Source organism: Aulonocara stuartgranti (genome assembly GCF_965226115.1).
Source record: "Aulonocara stuartgranti genome assembly, chromosome: 22".
Lineage (NCBI taxonomy): Eukaryota > Metazoa > Chordata > Actinopteri > Cichliformes > Cichlidae > Aulonocara > Aulonocara stuartgranti.
Window position 1 is genome coordinate 29,237,854 of NC_138957.1, and position 19,765 is coordinate 29,257,618.

Here is a 19,765-nt window from a genome sequence, read left to right on the forward strand (position 1 = left end):
AAGAATCAACAAACAAACAGCAATAATTATGTTAACAACAGACGTCTCAATAGCCTCATTAAGGCCGCAGCAGCTGCACTAATAGTGCCCCCTCCTGGCCACTTTAGGGAAAGAAACTTAGCCGTGTGAACCCTCCGTCTTACAAGCGGCACAGGAGTCACCTTGTTTCAGTTTCCCTGCTGAATCCCCTTTCCCTAACAAAACAAAGCATAAAGAATGTAATTACGCTCCACTGAGAATGGGATTAGAGGAAGGATTGGATGATTAGACAGGATGTGTCAAATTATGGAGGCAGTTGCTCTTCTGAATTACAGGAAACCCAAGGTTAATGGGATTAAGCAATCTCATCGGCCAACTCAGGGGGGCACTCGCGGGGACCGTTTCCAGAGTTATCAAACAGCATGACTGACAGCCTCGCTGACAGCTCCAGCACTCTTCAGTACACAGGACCCCATTAGGGGGCTACACTGCCTCTGTTTAATTGTACTAATATAGGTCAGCTAATGTTTCTAACTGGAACTACTTGTTATTTAAGAAAAGCTGAAATTTGGGTGATTACATTTTATAATAGCTGAACAATTTTGAGATTTGTGTTCATTTTGCGATTGAACTTTTTTTATTAGACAGTTCTGTCATGTGTGTTGATGTCTAAAGATCATTCAGATAAAACGTGAATTGGAAATAATAGTTTTTGTTTGTGTTCCAGTCATTAATCCAGTCATCAGCTCTGTTTGTTTTTGACCTCTATAGAAAAGCCAGAAACCTGTAAATCAAAACCAAAGCACAAAAAAACGGAGGTATACCTGGATCGTGGTTCCACAGACCTGTGATACAAAATCACCTGTAACTAAGTATTGTTGTGTTCATTAGTTTAGCACAAGGCCTCTCTACAAACATGTCATGTTTGTAGAGAGGCCCCACTTGGACCCACAACATAAGGCTGGATGAACCCAACAGTGGACTTAAAAAGGGATAAGCTGATGCCACAGAGTTCCAAGAACAAACTTGTTAGCAAACAGTTGATGACCTGTTGAATGTAATGCCGATATTTACTTTCTTTTAGCTCAGTATTAGCCGTCAACCCCTTTAGTGCTACGATCTGAAACTGGGAAAGAATTGTATGATGCATTTATCAGAGCTTTTTCACTAAAAAAAAAGAGGTGCAACTTCTGCTGAAATCTCTGTCAATGAACCAAAACAGTAAACTTGCAGGTTGCCAATCCAAAACAATGAGCTGAAGGACACCGTTCTGCCATTCTGGGAACAGCTAGTGTAGTTAGTATCCAGTGTATTTGATATACAAGACAAGACATCCTTTCTTTACAGTCCAAATACATCTAAAAAAGAAAGCAGAAAACCTTAAGTACAAATTCTGAATACTGACATATGTTTAGCTAATCTCAAAGATTTCATGTTTTATATATGTCTGTGCACAGAGTGTAGGGGGAATGCTTTGTGCAACAAGCCTAGTCTTCACATCTGCAGTGAATCTTAACTCTGGCTGCAGAGAGAGAAACCTTGAATATAGTTATCGACTAATTCCTGCAGCTCAGATATCAGCTGAAGCATTTTGGAGCTACTGAGACTAAGACAGCTATATATGAGCCCTCTATCCATAAAATATAGACAGGATGTGTGCAGAAACACAAATACACTGTGAATAAATGAAGCTGTATAGAAACCTGGATGTAAACTTATGATTAACTAATATTTCAAACAGCGTTCCTTCTCTTCTCTGTCCCAACGATGACAGCCCCTCATTTATACCCTTCACAGAAAGTGCAGTAGCAAGAGGAAATTTGTGATCTTTTGCAGATATGAAACAGAGCATGACCGGAGATACACAAGCACGGGAAACTAGGAAAATGAGTAAGCAAATCAAAGGGGAATACTTCTTCATCCCTAAATTACAGATTCCTATCTATATCATACAGGTCTTTAATAACAACTCAATGATGACGTTATTTTACTTGTCAAATTTGGCCAAAGAGAGCCCACGTACTGTTTAATTACTGAACTGGATGTGGTAGTCAGGTCTGACAATCAAGACGAGGGTGTTTTAACCTCACGAAATCAGATCTGTTCACCGAAGCACAGTCCACTTTTTAATCTAATCAAACTATCCAACACAAATCTATTTATTCCAGCTGTTAAATGTATCCCTATTGTATGTTCTACTGTTTTACTGAAGCTACGGTCGCTTAAATTGTCAAAACAATGTCACCAAGCATCTTATCTGACCATACATAGCACCTCCTGTATGTCTCTGTTCTCGTTAGTCACAAAGATCTACACTCAGGCCTTTAATCTGCTGATTAGATCAGCCGCAGGTCTAACTGGCAAACAGGCTTTCAGCTGCTGGTCTTTCAGCCCTTTGTACACAAAGTAAATAACTCTTTATAGAGTAAAAACAATGGCTGAGGCTGACTGCCTGCTACTGTTATTGTAAATGGAAAAAAGGGGATTTAACTACAAGAATCCAGCAAAGACCATGTGCATCATGTGGCCCACAACACTGGTGCCAGCCTGATGTAACAACTAGTCAGTGGCACCATTTCCTGATTCATGGTGCAACAATTTCAGTGCATTTACGCGCTGGACAATTAGTCTTTACAGAGAAAGCTGTGGGAAATTATCATGTTTGTTTCTGTGTTAAAAACCAGACAAATAGTCAATGAAATGGAGAAGTAGGCAGCTCTGAAGGATTGCTGTGCTGTCGGCACTGGTGGGTGTTGTGTTATGTGTTTCGCATGGCTACAGCAATAACTTTGCGGTGGACGGAACAGGAATAAATCTAACAGGGTCAAGAAAAGAAGCGGTTGCCTTCCTGCTTTTAGCTTACAAATAGTGCTACCCTGGTCTCATTGCAATGAAGGGACATTTCTGCAGCCCGGCCTGTAGCTGCTGGGATATAGTCACACTACATGGATATATGCTGGCGTTATTATGGGGCATCAACAAACTGTCCATGCTCTGTTAGTATGTCAAATTGTTTTTTTCAAATACTTATTTTAAAGGAGTTAATGAATATCACCTGTTGGTCATCATGGTGCATTGATATGTGTGTGAACATCAGTTTCTTTCTGTTGCTACGGACCATTAGAAGTAAAATTCATTCATTGTGAGCGCTGACACTGCATTAGACAGCTTTAAAGTTTTTAAGGAGTCAGTGCACATCACAGTGCAGCTCAGCACACCTGCTTTTTTGCCAAGTACACTGCAAATTATATATTTATTAGACGACCACTCGATGTAGTTGTAGTTTATACTGTTATTTCATCGGCACCTGTAACCCCGAAGCCATGTTTTATGTTTCTGTTACGGTAAATCCACCACTATGCGCAAGACATTTAATTAAAATGATGTTTTTAATGCTAAAATATAATTATTGTTGTCATCCAGGAATTTTCAAGTTGACTGTTTTACCAAAAAACAAGAAAAAAAAAAACTGTAAAGCAGATTTTTTTTTTTTGAATTATCATGCCAAATCTCATGTTTTTTGTTTTTATGACAGTTTGTCTTATACACTGTTTAAGCACTGGATCTCCAAATGTTTTCTTGTATTCTTGTGTGGTGTTTGCAGCTCTTTTCCTTGGTGGGTTAATAACGATCACCTGATTCATTACAAACAGGAAAGCACATGATCTGTTTAAATTCATTTAGAAAGGAAACATCTCCATAGACATCATAAGATCTTGATGCTATCTTCAACATCAAGAGGAACAAAAAGCAACGTTTCTGGTGAATGTTTTCACCAACCTCCAGTGTGCTTGTATGCACGGTGGTCAAACCACATATTCAACTGTTGTTTTTCTTGATTATTTCATTTCTGATAAGTATTTCTGATGGCATTATTTAAAAAAACATCCTCACTTTGTCATGATTTCCCCAATACCCCAAAATGCATTTTAACACTAATCTATATAAAACACATTTATTTATTTTATGTAAAAATATAACAGTCCATTTCATTAAATAAACCTGCTTAAAATATGGAAATACCTCTAATAAAAGGTAGGGACTTGTCAAATGACCTGCTTCACCTTTTTTTTTTGTCTGCAACACAATACCACAAGAGGTCAAGTACTTTGACTCCTGCACCGAACTCCTTTTAACTGGATATCCTGTGGACCTGTGCTGCTGAAAAGCACAGCCATCTTTCTTTCACCAGCACGTATCCTTCAGAAAGCATCATTCATAACAGAAAACCTGCTGACAAGAGTTTGAGAAACCCTGGGGTAGAAAAAGTGCTGAAAGTAAAGGAGAATGTCTTCACTCTGGTTATTTTCTATTTTGAATAAAACAAAAAGTAACACTTTATTTAGTGTGGTAAGCCAGGAAACTGTTTTATAAGAGAGCAAAACGATACAAAAAAGAATACTTAAGAAAAAAAAAAACAGGTAGTGAAAAAGCAGAGATTTCAGTGAGTCAGTGAATGCACCACAATGTAACTTTTTTTTAGAACTTTTCTTCAACTGAGAGCAACATAAGCCTGAAATGAGGCTAAAATAATTGGGTCAAGACTGAGAATCGGCTTGTAGAAAGCAGTAAAGCAGACAGGAAAAAAATATGCTAATTTCTATAATAGCTGCTATGCACCTCTAAAGACATACAGCAGATCACCAGCAGGCTCCTGACTCTGTACCAAGTGTCTGAGAATAGGTGACACAAAGAGACAATGGGAGTGATGGTCCTGCAGTGACGACATGCTTACAAATGAACTCAGTCTGACTGTGTAAGCAGCGGTGTTCGACATATTAAGTAACTCCATTGGGAGCGCTCAGTGAAGCGAAGAGCCTTTGTCTCCACAGCCCTGGGGAACACATTCTCAGCCTATCCAAATGGGCAGGACTCCTTCAGATCCCTCTCCAGGATCATTTAAATGCCTCCGCTGCCTGGAAAACTTTTCCAAAGCGTTACCACATTTTGCCAGAATACTGCAGACAAACCACAGCTCCACACAGACACCAGCATTAGAAAAAGCTGCAACAGTCTGGTTGTTCTCTCCTCAAATTAGGGGCTTTCTGTCTCTCTAAATATAAATATATTTGTCTCTTACATGAAGTAGGCAACAATATCCATGACCTGAACAAATGTACATTCATTTAAATGCATAAATTATGAAACCGCAGCTAGAATTCCTAAACTTAACAAGGTCTTTCTTTTTCTAATTTTCTAAACTATTGATTTGAACGAGACCTACATTTAAATATCAGTGCTAAAGCTACAACTCTTTCCTTTTCCCTTGTAACACAGGATCAGCAGGTAGCATCATATGTTTCATTTTATAGATGAAATCTGAGAGAAATATTCACTTGTTATTATTTTTTCAAGTGTTAAAGCCATTTGAGTTCTGTAACATTTTCACAAGAAATCTGCCAGCCTTCTAAAATGAGTATATTTATTAGATAAATCAGGAACTACTCATCAAAAAAATATAACTAGGAACCTTTTAAAGGTTGATTTTGATACCCTTCATTTATAGGATAAGACATATTTCATTTTAATCTCAAAAGCTGTAAAATTCCCATGTTACAGAAGCCAAAACTAATAATCATAATCTGTAACAGAACTGCTTAAAAAGTAGGAATATCTAGATGCATTATATTCTATATGACAAAATATTAAACATAAGGTTAAAACTGAACAAAAGAAAAGTAATAGAGCTGATGAAAATGTGAATTTGCTTTTATATTTATTTAAAAAATCAAAATCTTCAAAATGGGGATAATAAGTGTTAAAATGACACTTTGCAGTACTGTATTTATGACGTCTGTGACACTGAAGTACAGCTGAGTGAGACACTTGAAAAGAGAAGGTGGGTGGAGCAAACTCTGATGATGTAAGCACTAATTATAAGCAAACACCGAAGCTCGCTGCAGCCAAACAAGCAGCACACAGAACACAGACTACGGCTGTAGAGCTGTGTGTGATCAGCTCCGTCTCTGCACCATCGCCGGTCCCATCTCAGGACTCACGCTTAACCATAATTCCTGCTGTTACCACGGCGATGCAGCAGCCGCTCTGCACCAGGCGTTGAGTTCTGCATCTCCCGGCGCAGACGCATTCAATGTGCCGCATGCAGCAGCACCAGCCTCCCTCAGCATCTCACACACACACACCCACCCACCCACCCAGCCAGGCTCATAAAAGACACCGCCTCACAGTGACCCCTGCTCCAACCCCTGTGGTCACGCCTGGACATCAAAGGGGAAGAAAAGCTTTTCACCTCTGTTATCCGCAGAAACGAGGCGGGAGAACAGGGGACTATAATTCCCCCATTTAACTCCCAGAAACGCTCACGACTGAACTTTTTCTTTAGCCTGCATCTATACAAATGAGGAAGTCCTGACCAGAGAAGGATTGTGGGAAAACAAGGCGGTCCTGAAAGCATATGATGGTGATGACAAGTCAGGAAGTTAAAAAAAAAGAAATTATGGAATAAAGTCAGGCGTGGTACCTTTGAGAGAGCTGATCTCATGCTGGATAGACCTTCCAGGATCCATTCTCACGGCTGCTGAGTCTCCAAACAGCAGTTTGAGCCCTGCAATGTCAGCTCAGCCCTGAAGCACCACGCTGGAGGATGTAAACGTCCCTCAGCTAACGGCAGTCTGTTTCTACCACTCTCTGCCTCCCTCCCTCTCCCTCTCTGCTCCCACAGGACTTGGCAGCTCAGTGTTTTTGTTCTCTCTCTCTCTCTCTCTCTGCCCACTTGCACACAAACCCTGTCAGCAAAGAAATTGTGAAAGAGGGAAGCACACCTCCCTCTTTTCCAGCTCCTACCCCTCCCTCTTGCTGTTCCTTCTCATCCTTGTGGTGTTTCACAGGGAGGTGCCTCAACCAGTCATCCTCCACCATCACATCACTAGCACGCAAGCAGCTGGTGTCGAGCAGGCAGTGCAGAGCATTTTTGACTCGAGTCGTGAGTGATAGGAGGGAAGAAAAAACCTTTAAATGAAGGTCAAATCCCCTGCAAACATATCTAGACTCTAAAATTAAGATAAACTTGACAAAGAGTCACTGTGTTGTTCATTTTTGCACTGAAACATTAACTATGATTCAGCATCTCCCAATAAAGTATTCCACTACTCGACTGGAAGAGTCCCTCTAATTTTCATTAAATGTACTGCAGAGGGGACCTCAGGGTGCTTTGGATGACAGAGCAGTTTTAGGAAACTGAATTTTGGAGCCTTAATAAAATGCACTCGTGCATCTTTTTAAGCACTACCATGATTCAACTCTGCAGAGGTCACAGTAATGAAGTCATTAATCAAAGCCACAAAACAAACTAAGATCACATCATTTCATCTCATGGATTAACAGCCATTCTCAGCATTCAATCTTATCATCAGATAAAGCATAAGAAAGTTCCTGTCAATGAACCAACAATCAAAGGGCTTACATTATCAGAGCCTTGACAGAAATATTTTAGAAGATGACAGCAAGGTTATGCTGACTTTGACTCAGCAGTCTCCTCAAGCCTCCAGTGACCGGCTGACATCGCTGCATTGTGCCTGAAGTCAGCAACAGCAAAAATGCTTTTTGCTTAAGCACGAATAAACCGACAGAGGATTGATGAGTGATCAGCATAACACACGGCTGTATGAAGAATCTGTGAACTTTTATAAAAGCACAGGAAACTTTCTTGCTTCAAATTCCAGTAGATGCATGCAACTAAATAAAGAACAATTCTAGTTGTTCAAAGAGATTTTATTTGTACTCAAAAACACATAGCAGGTGATAGGACATGCATCACACCAGAGTAACTGCACTATAATCAAGTGAGACTATTCAAGCAAAGCACAAAAAGTTTATTTTTTGATTTGTAATTGCCAGACATCGATAACAGATCTACTAAATGCAACTCTGGGAGCCTAAACATGACTGCGTGGCTTTTTCTTTGAGCCTGCCCCATCTAGTGGCTGGAGTGGACGGGGGTAAGTGGAGGTGATGATACCTGCAGGGTTTGTTTGAACTTCTGGAAACTGTATTTCAAAAATATTTGAAATAAATTGTGCTCAGATGTGAGGAGTCAGACATTTGCTGAGCTGCAATAAACAGTTCTCAGAAAAACATGAAAAAGGGAACATTATGGCAAGACATTAAAAAAAAAGATGATGAGAAAAATCTCATTTTCTGGTTCATGAGTGGAAACAGTGCTGCTCTCTACTGCTGACGTGTCAAAGCATTATGACAGTTGACAGGTAACGATTACGAGGAGAGCCGGCTTAGCTACACGTGAAACTCATGAGTCACTGAAACACAATGTGTACAAGAACCTCGTCTAAACCTGAGAGTCTCCCTTAAAGGAGAAATCTGCTTTACAATGCAATGAGTCAGCACAGACAACGTTGTGGTAATAGGCTTATAAGACCTAAGTTAGACTAATCCTTTGTAACCAGTCAGATTATGTTTACTCATAATCAAATAAGGAAGAGTAGGTTACGTCTATCAAACTCACGGGAAAGGTTCAGTCTCAGAGTCGGCTGTGTTTCCCTGCTAAGAGTTTTTTTCCCTTCCTAATTAATCGTTCAGTGGCCAGACTACTTAAAAGCACCTGTTACAAGCCAAAGGACGAGCTTTTAAGGTTCTCAGTGTTGCAGGTCTAAAAAGTTCCCCTGATCCATGACGCACAGATCTGACAGCTGCTTTCAATTAAAAAACATAAACAGCAGAAATGTTCCAAACAGCCTGCAAACCGAGCACTGACAATAAATCATCTTTAAAGAATTTTGACATCTAACAAAACAAGGTTGTTTTATGAGGTATATGAAAAACACGAGACGTGCATCAATCACTGGGGACAAATGTCTTCAAACCCTGCAGAAACAAACATCTCTGAGCTCACATGTAGACAGACGGGAATAAAAATAGCTGAATATTCCCTGGAAAAAAGAAGCTGCTGCTGCTGCTGCCGTGGATGTTTTCTCACTGAGACACTTTACAAAAGGTGTATTTTCTCTCCTAACAGAGAGCTGCTGAATTCAACAGCTGGTGTCTGACCTTAAACTGTTTCACACTGATGCTTCAGTTGTTCTAGTGTGAGAAAAAAAAAATGCCAAAGACACTACACCACTGTAGAGCACTTACATGACAAATAGTATCGTGATGTTGGCACATTTTAGCAAAGCACAGGCCACAATCATGGAGGAGGTTATGTAGGCAGGATGTAATGACCACTTCTACAATCAATACAAAAATCAATGGCTCATCACAGATCCAGTTACAACAGCAGCAAAGAGATAAGCAGGGACCCAAGAAGCAAGGGCTAATTGGGAGAACCTGGAAGAGATTAAGTCTTTAAATGATGACAGCAGATCCTACAATAATGCAGTTTGTGATAGATTAACAAACAAGACCAAACGCTCATTTTTAGATTTGTGTAATCCACAAATCAGCCCTGTTTATTACTCCCGCTAGAGTACAAGAAAACCATCACAAAAAACAAAATTCTCAACCAAATTACATTTATTTATAGTTCCAACACAAAAGTCACATGTAGCAACTCGGCTCAAAGCGCTTTACTGGTAGTGTCTTAATGTCCTTGGGGACCCAACCCCAACCAGTCGCAGCAGATGGCCCCGCCCCTCCCTGAGCCTGGTTCAGCTGGAGGTTTCTTCCTGTTAAAAGGGAGTTTTTCCTTCCCACTGTCTCCAAAGTGTTTGCTCATAGGGGGTGATATGACTGCTGGGTTTTTCTCTGTATGTATTATTCAAGTGTCTCCCTTACAAGATAAAGTACCTTGAGACGACTGTTGCTGTGATTTGGCGCAGTATAAAGACAGTGCACATCACACTAAAACATACCATTTCAGTGAGGCAGGACAAATGACTGGAGCTGGTCTTGTGTTAGAAACTGCAGTTCTTCTAGTGGCCACTTGAGGCTGGCCCAGAGAGCGAGTCAAACTCGATCACTTCCCATGCTGAAATCTTTAACTTTACATCAGTAGTATTTGACTGAAGAAAAAATAAATAAAAGAAAGACTCCTTGAATTCTACAAAGATTCCAACGTGCTGAGATGCATTTAAGTTTTTCTTAAAATCAAGACATCAAGTTTGACAGATGGATAAACAGAGGAATGAAAAAACAACCAAGTAATTTGACTAATAAACAGGCCAACTCACTCACACTGATGTTGGTCCAAACCACTCATTATTTTAATCCAGTGATGCAAACCCTGACTGCTCTTTGCTCCTCAAACAGACACGTATATGAACTTTCAGAAGTTAGACTATTAAATCACATGATGCATGCATGTGACTCTAGAACAAGCAAACCTGTTTAATCTAATGACTCAGTCACTAAAACTGCGGCATTCCCCCTCGTCTTAGTGCTTTGTGAAAGTATGTTAAGAAACACGGCTTAACAACCGCGAGCTGCCTCAGATCTGCAGAACAGAGTAGAGCAAAGGACTTCACTAAGCTAGGAGGAAATTAAACCAGTGGTTACGACAAACAGCAAACACCACATGTGTGTCAAAATAAACACCCATCCCCAATTTTGGGCCTCTTTAAATGCTCATGCAACATATATACCACTTAAAGTTAAAAATAAGGCCCACCCAGTCGTAGCGTTGGTCTGTAAAGTGTTGTGAGCGCCAAACTAAACAGATGCACCTCCACACGCATATTTCCGTACAGGAATAAAAAAAAAAAAAAGCAAATCTGTTGCTAAAGGCTAGGGCTGTTCGATATAACGATATATATCGGATGACGATATAAAAACGTCTATCGTTTCATTTTACGCTATCGTTTGTTTCGTGGTGTCGCAAAATAAACTGTTTACGGCAATATTTTTTCATCGTTTTGATGGTCACTGTAGTGGTTATATTCATTTCTTAAAGTTCTCTCTTTCTCTTATATTTTATATAACCACACTACGGACGGACAAGCGCCTGTTTTTATGTGTTGTCGGTAAAACCATTGCGTGTCCGCTTGTTTATGTTCCACATAAACCTTTCACAATAAAGCTCAAGATCCTGTTGAGACTTAAACTGGATTACGTGAAAGAGCAGATTATTTACGGATGAAAAGTAAAAAAGAGCCGCCAGGTGCTAAAAAATAAACCTTAGACTCAAACGTTAGAACAAGCTTTTCCCCACAGCACGCCGTGTGATAAATACAACTTATGTCTAAAAATGTAGTTTCATGCATCGGTTAAAACATTCGACTCCAGCTACATGACGCCCAGCTGGAAACACTTCACGCAAGTCGAGCTGCCCGAGATTCACAGAATTTACAGAAAATGTTACATTTTTGTGATTTATATCGTTATCGGACGATAGATGTCTTATATAGGGATATGAGATTTTGGTCATATCGCACAGCCCTACTAAAGGCTGATTTGAACAGATGTGAGACTGAGTAACATACATCATTGCAAAGACTCAAAAAGCAAGGTTTTGTTCATGTCAGCAAAAATGGCCTCTGTGTTATCCATTTTTTTTACTTTAATGCATCATACCTACATTTTGGGGGATTTGCAGTAAGTTCCACTACCACATCAGACACTTCCACACAATCCAGCAGACGCTCCTGCTATCCCTGTTTCTTATCCACTGAACTTTTGAAGTGGGCAAAGCTTTTCCCTGAAGGAATGTTTGGTTTCCAGGTGCCTCTTAAGCTCACTTGGCATCATGCTGGCATTAGTTAACTGTCCCCAGCAAATGCAGTCGGGCTGAAGGATGATGACTTCCCGCAGTGATTTCTAAAGATTGCTTTTTCGGTGGTTTTGTGGAAGTTCAAAGATATTTTCTTGTTGTTTATTTTTTTAATGCAAGCTTCTACTTTCAGCTAGGTGAGAGTTGTAGACAGATGTGCAAGAACAAAAATGTAAGACTTTGCATTTACATCTGGATACGTCTGGTTTTACGAAACAGTCCATAGTACCAGTATCGGTCATAATCAGGCCTGTGTTATGGTGTGTTGTTAGTTGGCTGCAGGGTAACCATCTTGTTGAACCGTAAAGAGAACATTATAAACGTTAATAAAGTTTAGCGGTTGACTGGTTAAGGGCTTTATGGGCCTGGCTTTGACATGATTCTCATTTCTCACTACAGCCCGTCGAGGAATTCAGTTTACCGTACTCTGCATTACACATGAAACCTGAAAAACCAGCTTCATAAAAACTCTAACAAAAGAAGTAAAATGAAAGGAACAGGTTTATTTCTCTACATGATATGTATGTACCTTCCACAGGGTGCATTAATAAAAACATCTGGTATTAAAGTGGACAATCTAGTCTCAGAAATAATTCATTTTAATTTGATTTAGTAAAGAGCTTTGGCCATGTTAAGGTTAGATATTCCCTCTTACGTAAATATTAATGTGCATGAACCTTTAATCACATAGGAACCTCACCTTGATGAGGAGCACTGGCAATAATAAGCATTTTCTGAACACCTACACACTAATGTTTTGAGATGGAAAAGGGTTAGTGTTCAAAACCAAAACTTGCACACCACCTTAGGAATTTCCTAGCTTGTGCTGGAGCCAATAACAAAGAAACATAACTCAGTGATTTGTTTTTTGATTAACTGTCAACTTTCTCCTTTTCAACTGTGACTATTTTGGGGGATTTCATTCCTGGAGTTTACTCTTAAAAACAGCACAGTCCTACACAGTAAAAACTATTGTTTCTGTGCATATTTGAGGAGTCAGAGAAAATTCAATTTCCCAGCTAAACGTCATTGTGAGGTATATTAAGCCCCCTGGCTCCACACCAGTTTGAATGATATTTCTGTTTCCAAGCAGCGGTGCCAAAGCCTCCAGTGCCTTTTAATCCCAGGTGGAAGACCCGATACACCCGCTCCACCCCTCTGTGGGATGTGGCTCCTCCCACTATGGAAGTTCAGCCATTAGAAGCTGGAGTGTCACCAACATACTCTGGGCTTCAGGGTGGGGCGTGTGGAGGAGTAGGTGGTGATACCCCCACATCAGTTCCTGTCTAGGTCCATCGGTGATATTAAACTCCCTGTGCAGTTGTTGGAGTTCATCTGAACTCAAACAAACAAGCCGAGAATTCAGCAGCTAAAAATAATCTCTTCACTACTGCCACTCCCTGATTATCTCACACATAAAAAGAGCCCATTTTAACATCAACAGCTGGTGGATGTCATCCTGTTTATATCATGGCCACTTGGTGACAAATTTCCCGATATTAACGGAATTAAAAAAAAAAACATCAACATCGACTGGTTTGTGGACTCCTGTTGAGTTTGCTGTCAACATGAACTCAGCGATGGGTGAAAATGACTGAAAGTCGAGGACACGGCAAAAGCATGTAGTGAAACCCGACTGAAAGTAAAGTCATCAAAAAAATGTTTACGATTATTTTCTTTGACTTGATCAGAGGAGTCGCCCCCTACTGGTCATAAGAAAGAATGCAAGTTTAAGATTTAAAAAGTAAATACAGAAATCCTTTAAAGTTACATTAATCTTTTACATAGAGTGTGTGTGTATTTGCATAAAATCTATGCAAAACTTCACTATGTTAACATTTACATTCTAAAGCGAGACTCGTGTTGCCGGTTTTATGCCACAACCATATACCAAACCTTCAAATATTGGGCAAGTACTATTTTCAATGCATTTAACTGCATGTTACGCTTCCAGTCATTTATGCAACTATTTCGTTTTGAAACTTTTTGGTCTTCGCAGCAATAGAATTATTACATTATATCGAATTTTGGTTACACAATTTATGCGTAACAGAAGCTCCCAGGAAAGGAAAGGAAAAGAAAGCAACCACAGAGGAATCTGTGTGTGTGTGTGTTCTATGAGGCTTTGTCTAAAGTCCTTTCAGAGAGGAGAAAAGGAGCACTTTTCAGGAGGACCACAACACCAGAGGAATTCACAGAATGTGTCATGATGACATATGTTTTAAGGCTTGTTGTCTTTCAGATCTGCACTCTGAAAAAGACACATTGAGGATGTCTGTTTTCCTTTTGGGTGTCTCTGATTCACCAGAGTCAGGACACCCAGAAGTAGTTTATTTACGCTGAACAACGTATCCATTGTGTGTGAATAAGATCAAGATCACTAACACGTTTTCAAACACTCATCGAGCTTTTAACTTCTGCAGTATCTTTCTCCGGGAAATTAATATGCTACTTTTTGCAGGCACTCTGTTTTAAATTCTTTCAATGTTGCAAAGCACTAGAAAATAAATAACTTGAGTAGTAACTTCTGAGATGAGCTCATTCTGTTTCACCTCTAAAAATGAGACGAGGTGAGACAGAAATCAATATAAACGTTATTGTTGAATCACCGCTCCAGACAAACTGCTCATAGCCTCGTTAGTATTAAAAAATAAAAGAAGATAGAAGTTGCAGACTTCAAGGGTCGTGGTGTGTGAAAAAAGCAGCAGCAGGGATTTTCAAACCCTGCAGAAAAACAGTGAGAATGCCAGTCAGCTCCCTACTGGCATTCCTGGCATTAGTCGGGATTACTGCAGCATGCCATAAACGGGATGTTAGCACCATTGTTCAGCGACCCAGGACAAACATCAGGCTGGGATCTCTGTGCTTCCTGATTCAAAGGTTAGACTAAGAGATGAGCAGAAGTATTCAGGTAAGGTGGGATGTGCTGCACAAATACAATGTCTTTATCAGGGAGATGAAAGAAGTAATTGTAATATTATGAATGAAGACGTACTCATACTGAGCAAGCTAGTTATATTAAAAACCTAAGAGTACATCCTGTCTCACGATCCTGGCTTTCAGTGCTGACGAGTTTTTGTTGTTCCTTCTTGTGTTTCTATTTTATCCATCTCTGCCTCTCCCTGTCTCGCCTATGCAGTAGTGCCTTTTGTCTTCCTTAGTTCTAGTTCTGGTTTTGGAAGTACATCTTATTTTATCTTCATGCTGAGAGCTTCTACATGGCGTTTTATATTAAACAGCTTGACATGAGAACTGTATCCTGTTTTTCATCTAACTATAAGCAGCAGAAAAACCAAAGTGATCTTTATTCCAAAATACAGACCTTTTCCTTTAATCAGTCAATGAAATGGATTTGTGGATACAGAACTTTGTGCTGTAGTATGCTGCAACTACAAATCATATCACGTGGTGTGGAACTATATTTTAATCTATTTTTGTAAGCACTTACAATCTTTTATAGCTTGACTGTGCAGAGCGCTCAAGACGGATAAAATAACAGTTTGTATATGACTGTATCCTGGAGACTGAAATCTCCCTGCGACCAGAATGATTTTTCCTCCAGTGACATCATCCTCTCAGACAGATTAGAAAGACATCTTTCTGTGTGTCACTGCTATCACTCAATAACCCACCGGACACACTGTACGAAACCTGTGCTTTAGAGCACTGTGGGGAAGTAAAGAGTGACATCATCCTATTCAGTGACCTGAGGTTGATGATTATTGATCGATTCTTTTCCTCTCTCTCGCTCTCTCTGGCCTTAAAACGGACAGTAAACAGTTAAAGCAGCTGTGCGGTTAGAGTGGCAAGCGAAGGGAATAACAGCTGTCCAACCTTCAGCTGTGTTGTTTGTGTTTTATCAACTAATATGTTAATTTGATCAAACATTCAGTCAGCTGCAGCAACGTCTGTAAGTGAAAAGTTTAGACAATATAGAGGTACCAAAAACTGCAGTTCCTCTATTGACCACTTGGTACTCCAAAAGCAAGTCAGTCCCCATGTTTAAAGACTAATAAACAAAACATATAAATTAAAAATAAAATTGAAAACAAAAACAAAACTAAACTAACTGCTTGGCCTCTTCATAACAACTCCACAGAAAGCTGGAAAACCAGTTGATTTTAGCAGAAAGCTAAACCAGTGCCACAAAAACATTTTGTGATGTTTAGTGTTTGGAGCATTTTTAATACATTTCTCTAACAAAATTGAAAAAAACAAAACAAAACTGTTCAAGATCCCTGTTCTCTAGTTTTGGTGTGTCAGACTCATGTATGTTAACAGGTACCTGTATTTGTGCCATGCATCAATAAAACCTATACACACACCTGGTAACCATGCTTGCTACTCATCACTCCGCCCGCTGGTCCAAATATAATCAGTTATTTTTAAACTTTTTTAAAAACAGAAATTGCCAAAAGTTTATGCATAAAGATTTATTCTTTTTTGTGCAAAAAATAAATAAATACAAAAATCAAGACAATTACATGTGGCTGAGAGCTCAACAGACATCTGGTGTAATCTAACTGAATACACAGTATTACAAAAATACTGGTGACTGCCAGTGCTACCCCTCAGCCTCCTAGCAGATGAACGTATGGTATAAATTTAAATCCCGGTGACTTCCTTTTTGCATTATTGCATCCACAGATGTTTAATAGACGCATCAACAAATTCAATTTAAAAATCCTACTTCACCTCGTTCTCGAGGTATTGCATTCACAAACTGGGGTGTCCATGCTGCTTGTCTGTCCACCTGGTAGGGTGACAACAATAATCCAAACTGCAATGCTTTAAAACTAATTTCCTAACCTCCTGACCCTCTGTACTGTGCAAAAGTCTTGCTTAAGTAATAGTTCTTCAGGCTTTCTGAAGGTCTTTCAAAGTTTTTCTCTGGACTTTGGCTGCTTTTTCAATAATTTTCAGTCCGAGTCTTATAGCTGACTATTTTCAGAGCAACGTTTTTTTCTTTGTTTATTTGTTGCCCACTTAACACTGCGACTGTGACAATAAAAATATAATATTTCTGATCTAGTTAAAGACTAAAAGAAAGTTCATACATTGAACATTTTGCAGTGTGGTTACATAACAAACGTCAGCTGTTATTGACTCCATGGATTTGGGAGGGCACTAATCCTCTGCTCCAATACAAATCCCATCTCAATTACAGCGGCTCTCACCAGCAAACTTTGCCAGGCTGAGTTCACTTCACGGCGGTTCACAGTCAGGATTTCCATTCCTCCGCAGACTTAAAGCAGTTCCACAAAAGAAACCAGAGACACAAACCAATTACATCTATATGCCATTTATCATCAGAAAGGATTTGGACTACGTGAAAGAATGTGAGGGCATCTATTAGATAAAGAGGCATGACCAGCACAGAATCAGCCAGATGACTAGTCTTACTGCAGGAACTGAAAGGTTTCTGAAAATCACAGCAGACTGGCTGATATCCTCTAAGATTTCAAAGCGCTGTACCTAATCCAGGAATAAGACGTTTCTGAGGTTGTTGTTGGCTTTAGAATATGTTTAACAAGTTGAACGGCCTTATGAACATCAGAAAGAAGAACTTGGTGTAGCTAAGGTCAGATTTCAGATAATTTTACATATAATAACTCAGATAATTACACAGCTTGTGCCTGGTCTACCACTTTTTTTTTCTTTTTTTTTTAAATGCAGCAACATAAAAAGTTAAAAGCCTAAATCTACACTAGTTGAAGATCGACCACACACAAAATACATGCTGTAACTGAAATGATTCACTGAATATAATTCTTAAAATTAGTATTTTGACAACTTAGGTTTGGGTCCTTTTACATAAAGATACTTATAATCGCAAAGAATTGTAACTCATGAGTGAGGAATTCCTCCGGATTCTTGATTGGTCTGAGAGTCAACCCCTGGTGGGTTTTTGTCATTGGGCTTGAGGCAGTACTGAGCAGTTTTTGCAGAGTGGTGATGTGCGTCGGTCTTGGGCTGCAGCCATTTTTAAATAGATAATACATATCAAACCCACATTCATATCACTTCCATGAGAAGATTGCATTGTAACGAGATGATATTCACCTTGCTCGTGTGGGATTTTGTTGTTGCTGCTGATTTACATGCTTAACGTGCAGCAGTCTGCACGGAATATGTTTAAAGGTGAATAGAGGTGATAGAGGTTAAAGGTGAGCTTTGAGTCCTCTGCAAGGGTATAAAAGTGCTATATAAGAATGAGTCCATTTACCATGTTTAAGCAGAACATACAGACTAAAAGGTCACCTTATAAACTCAAGAGAATTAGCAGACAGACAGGTGAGAATGGCCTACTGCAGCTTCTGAGTCCTCACTCATCTACCAGATACTGAGCCATGCTGTTGGCACAGTGGGATGGAGTGTAGGTGTGAACATATGTGGGAATAATGTAGGAGTATGTCCTCTGTCAGAGGACAGCAGCTCTCAGGCAATACATGTGCCCCTTTATTTCTCCTGTAACTTTTCATGTCTGCAAAAAAGATTTATAAATTTGTGTGTTTTTAAGAGGAGTGTTATCTGATGACTTGACAGTTTTCTCCGTGATTATTTTCAGGCTTTCAGCTGACGGTGTCGATAGTCTTGACAGGCAGAAACTCAAAGAAGAAGGCTTCTGATTATGCATTCAGACCAAATTCAATTCCATGACTTCAACTTGTGCTATGCTGCAGAGCAGAGTAACTATCAGTGCATGAAAATGCTAGGGGGCACAACTAAACTTCCATCAAGCGATCTAAAAACAGCACTTGAAACTATCCAAACATGCACAAGGAGACGGTCTTGAGCATGAGACCCGCCACATTTAAATAGGACATTGGTTTTGAACTTTTTGAAAAGACGTCATTCATCCAACAGCATTTGTCTGTTTGGCCTTGAACTGTGGCTTATTAATCAGGAATGTGTTGTTGCTTGCCGTGTAATTACCAGTTAGAGACCAGTCAGAATATCTGCAGATGTTCAAAAGTGCTCAACAGATCAGGATGAGGAGTTTTTACACTTTGGAGGCTCAGATCAACAAATTAGCTGGACATGCATGGACATGAAAATCAAAACAAATGTATGTCTGTGAAGGTTCTCAGTCATCCAGGTCATCGCAGTCCAAGGAGCTTGGAAAGAAAAAGCGTCTGGACTTCTTTGAGTTGCTTGAAGACGTTTCACCTCTCATCCAAGAATTGGATTGGGAAACTCCCACTGGGTTTAAATCTGGGACTCTCCACCATTTGACCCTTAGAACTGAAGAAGCTTCTCGGATGAGAGGTGAAACGTCTTCAAGCAACTCAAAGAAGTCCAGACGCTTTTTCTTTCCAAGCTCCTTAGACAAAACAAATGTAAAAAAATGTAATGTAAATGTAATGATAATGTGAAATATATATATATAAAAAAAATATACAAATAAAGTGTGTTTTTTTTGTAGAACTTCATAGATGTTAATGGATTATTCAGGGGGAAAAAAGAAAGAGGCGTTGTCCACTTGGCACATATTAAATGACAGAAGAGGAATATTTTTCCTATTTTACAACCTGGACACATCTGTGTGTATGTGTGATCACGCGTCCATAACTTAAGCACTATTACTATTTTTGAAAGTGAGGTCAAGTTGCATGAAACCTTATCTGAGGCAAGTACTGGAACTGAGCGGAGGCTTCCTCTGCGGGTGCTCAAGCTCGACAGTGATTCACAAGACAAATTTATCGCAGCCCTTTTATAAGTAAACTCTGTTAGTATTTACACACAGAAGCTCGCAATGTTGACTCTTTTACGTGTGTTTAAGAATGGGGAGTGGGACAAAATCCACCTCGCAGGCAGGATTACATCCCAGACCAACTCTTTACAGAACAAACACAAAGATCACATCAGCACAAACAGCTACTGCCATGTGACGCCTGTCACAGTTCACCTGTAAGCTAAAAGGAGCAAAACAAAGTATTATTCCAGTTCTCTTGTTAACATATATTCAGTGTTTCCCACACATAATACCACCTACCAATTATATTTGATGACTACATTTCATCTGAAAGAATTCCACCACTATTAGTTTACTAGTGGAAAACACTCTTGAAAATTCTGAAAATGTAGCTGTTGCTAACTCGCTTT

General features: G+C 39.6%; 1 protein-coding gene across 1 annotated transcript in view; it reads right to left on the reverse strand.

Annotated features, from left to right (window-relative positions):
• Positions 1 to 19,765, reverse strand: part of LOC309699072 (uncharacterized protein) — a gene marked incomplete at its 3' end in the record, with an annotated part of 45,668 nt that overhangs the window by 2,932 nt on the left and 22,971 nt on the right. The gene's annotated exons all lie outside the window — the stretch shown is intronic.